Raw genomic sequence first — 3,777 nt, 5'->3', positions numbered from 1 at the left:
ATAAAATGTATATTCACCTATAGGTAAGGGCACAGAGAGTCAGAACACTGTTAGCAGTATATTCATTATATTTTATTTTCCATATTTCAATTCTAACACATAAACTATAAGCTATTTCACATCATCCCCAGAAATATGATTTCCATTTCCTCATAGATTACCAATAAAGCAGAGAAAAGGCCTACTGAGCAGGAGCGGGTTAGCAGCAGGCCTGCAGAATTAATACTTTTCTGTAGGTAGGAGGAGGGACATTAAAGAATAACACATCAATAGTCTTAATTTTCTCTGTATAATAAGAAGCACAATTGTCTGCTGTGAATGATGGAGAGGAGATTAAGTATTACACTTATGAAGATTCATTACGATTTAGAATAATCCTCAAGAGGAAAGCACATTAGAGCTGATCATGGAAAAGTAAATAGGTTGCTGATTGGCCTTGAAGGTTCTGCTGAGGTTTGAGACTGTGCCTTTATGGAAGAATCAATCTATCCATTTGGTTGCATTTCTACATCATATAGGAACAGAGGAGACAAATGGCGGGGTTTTAACATGGTTCCAGGGTAGGAATTTTGTTGTGTTTCTGAGATGGAGAGTGAAATAGAAAGTGATTCTTTTTTTAGGATGCTGGTGTAACTAAGACTCATTCCAGAGATAGAGAAGAATGAATAGAAAGGGAAGAAAATGTAATAGAAGGAGTTGTCATGAATAAAATAATAATAATAAAGGACATTTTAAGTCACTTTGAAAAATAAGTCTAGAGAGAAAATATTAAGAGAGAACTGTTTGCAGCTGAAGATTTGGAAGTAATTTTATAGATCTAGACTTACATTGGATCTAGATCTTCAACAACATGCAAAATGTAGCCCTATAGTTGGGTATTGGAGTTGAAGGAATAAAGAAAATGTGAGAAAAGTGCTTTAAATAGGTAATCACCTTGAACAATAAAATGACTCAAGCCCTAGAAGTTGAACTAAATAGTGAGGAAAAGAAAGAACTGAGTTGTCAGTTTCTAGGTGAATGATGTGGTATAAGCAGGCTACTACTATTAAATTATGGATTCAAGAGTGTGAGAAAATATACATTGCTAAACAAGAGTAAAATTGAAAATAAGTCGAACAATTATTAGAAAGTGAGCATGGAGTTTAACAACTGTGCTGATGCTAGCTTTTGACTCTGACATAGATCAGGGATTGGCTAGTCATTGGTCTCCGCTACAGAGAGCCTCAGGAAGTGAGAGTTCAATTATTTGTTTCTTTTTCTGCTTTTATTCAAAGCAGTGATCTGCTCTCCTCATTCTTTTTTTTCTGGCTTTACAGTAAAATTCAATATTTTCATCTCTCAAAGTTCCTAAGTTGTTTTTTTTTTCTGTATGTTTAAAAAATAAAAACTCTGGGCATTATAGAAAGTTCAAAAATTTGACTAGTAACTTAGCATTTAAGGATTTATCCTACAGAAATAAGATATGAGAGGTGTGAATTTTGTGGAAGAAGTTTTTTTGTAATACTTATGAAGTTTGGATGTAATTTAAATAAATAAATAATAATACAAAAATATATAATTTTATGCTTGTTTGTGCCAGATACAATATAACGTATGAACTTATGATTTCATTTCAGTGATAATTTAAAAGTGTTTTAGTGTAATATAAAATTCTTAAACAAAATATTGCATAAAAATTCTGCTAATAATATACCAAAATTAAAATATATTTTTCCTATATCCATACATTCAAGGAATTAAATGATAACACTAAAGCTAAAGAAAGTAGTTTTCACTGGACAATGGAATTATGGGAGACATTCTTCCTATGGGCTTTCTCATTTTTCAAAGCACAACCAAATTAAAAATAGCAAGATGAGGGGTACTTGGGTGTCTCAGTCAGTTGAGCGAGTGACTCTTGATTTCCACTCAGGTCCCTATCCCAGGGTCATGGGATTGAGCACCACATCAGGCTCAATGCTTGTGGGGAATAAATTTAGGAATTCCCAGCTTGCACCAAGGGATTAACAAGGTTTAGGACTAAAGCATAGAGATTAGGTAAACAGAGCAAAAGCTCCCACATCAGAGAACAAAAGCATAGGAATAGGAAGCCACAGGATGAAAGCATCCAGGGTAGGTAAACAGGGTGAAAGAATCCCTAGCATAGTACAAAAACAGAAAGCTGGACACTTTCACAGGAAGTGTCCAAAATACGTAAACAGACAGAGCTATAGACCACCACAGCAGGGTGACATTGCCCAGAGTGGGCCTAATTAACAAAAGAAAGGTGCCTTGTCGACTCTGAGGTAGCATGCTCTGTCTTATTCCCTAGGCAAGTTAAGATAAACAGAATGGTGCCCTGCGCCTGCCATAAACAGCCATCTGCTCCTAAACAACCATCTGCTCAGGGCTGGAATTTTGTTTTGTATTGATCCAAACCCCTAAAATCACTTATCTTCAAAACCCCTTTCTCTCACACATGAGTTAATGTTCACTGTTTCACTATCTCTGATCCTAATAAAAATGGAGCAAGGTCACTTACTTGGGGCTCTTGTCTCCTCCCAGACTCTCTTGCATTTAATTGTGTGTCCGCTGTCTTGCTGGATAAGAGAGAACTCCAGACTCAAAGTCTGCATCATGTGCTGAGCATGGAGCCTGCTTGAGATTCTCTCTCTCTCTCTCTCTCTCTCTCTTGCCACTCTCCCATGCATGCACAATCTTCTTCTCTCTAAAATTAAAATTAGAAAGGTAAAAAAACAGAAAGATGATAAAATTAAACTAACTATATCAATAATCACATTAAATGCAAATGGCCTAAACACTATACAATAAAGGCAAATATTTTCAAATTGGTTAATAAAACAAATATTATATGTTGTCTATGTATGGTTTAAATGTAAAGACACAAAAGGGTTAAAAGTGAAGGTTGGAAAAGATATAACATTTTAATAGTAAATAAAGTAAAACTAGAATGCTTGCATTAATATCAATCAAAATAAGCCTCAGGTACTACTTTCATAAGCAAAGGTAAATTAATATCAATCAAAATAAGCCTCAGGTACTACTTTCATAAGTAAAGGTAAGAATATTACCTGAAATAAAGGAAAAGCATTTCATGATGATAATGGGGGTAATTTAGTAAAAGGATACAGCAATCCTAAATATCTAATAACATAGCTTCAAAAGATTGAAGCAACAACAGAGAACTGCAAGGAAAAATAGACAAATCAAAAAAAAATTGTGAGATTATAATTAATACTTTTCCTTCAATAATCAGCAGAACAAATAGGCATAAAATCAGTATGATATAGATGACTTTGAAACCACTATAAACCAATTTGACTTGTCATGTATAAAACATGCCAGTCAAATATAGTATAAAACATATTCCTTTCAATTGCATATGGAACTTTTATCATAATAAGATATATGTGGACCATAAACCAAGTCTCAATAAATTGAGATAAATGAGATAAATGATTTAATTAAATACAAAGTCTCAAAACATGAATAGGATATATGTGGACCATAAACCAAGTCTCAATAAATTGAGATAAATTAAATAAATGATTTAATTATATACAAAGTCTCAAAACATGAATAGACAAAAAAGATTTAAATCTTGTCAGGCATAGCATTGATGGAGCTAGTGAGTTTTAGCTAAGCAAAATAGGTCAGTCAAAGACAAATACGATATGATTTAATTCATATATGGAAATTAAGAAAAACTAACATGCATAGCAAAAAAAAGAGAGAGGCAAACCAAGAAACAGACTCTTAACTATAGAGAGCAAACTG

This window comes from Hyaena hyaena, unplaced genomic scaffold, assembly GCF_003009895.1.
Source record: "Hyaena hyaena isolate Hyena2069 unplaced genomic scaffold, ASM300989v1 scaffold_1005, whole genome shotgun sequence".
In the NCBI taxonomy this organism is placed as follows: domain Eukaryota; kingdom Metazoa; phylum Chordata; class Mammalia; order Carnivora; family Hyaenidae; genus Hyaena; species Hyaena hyaena.
Note: the sequence above shows the minus strand (reverse complement) of the source record.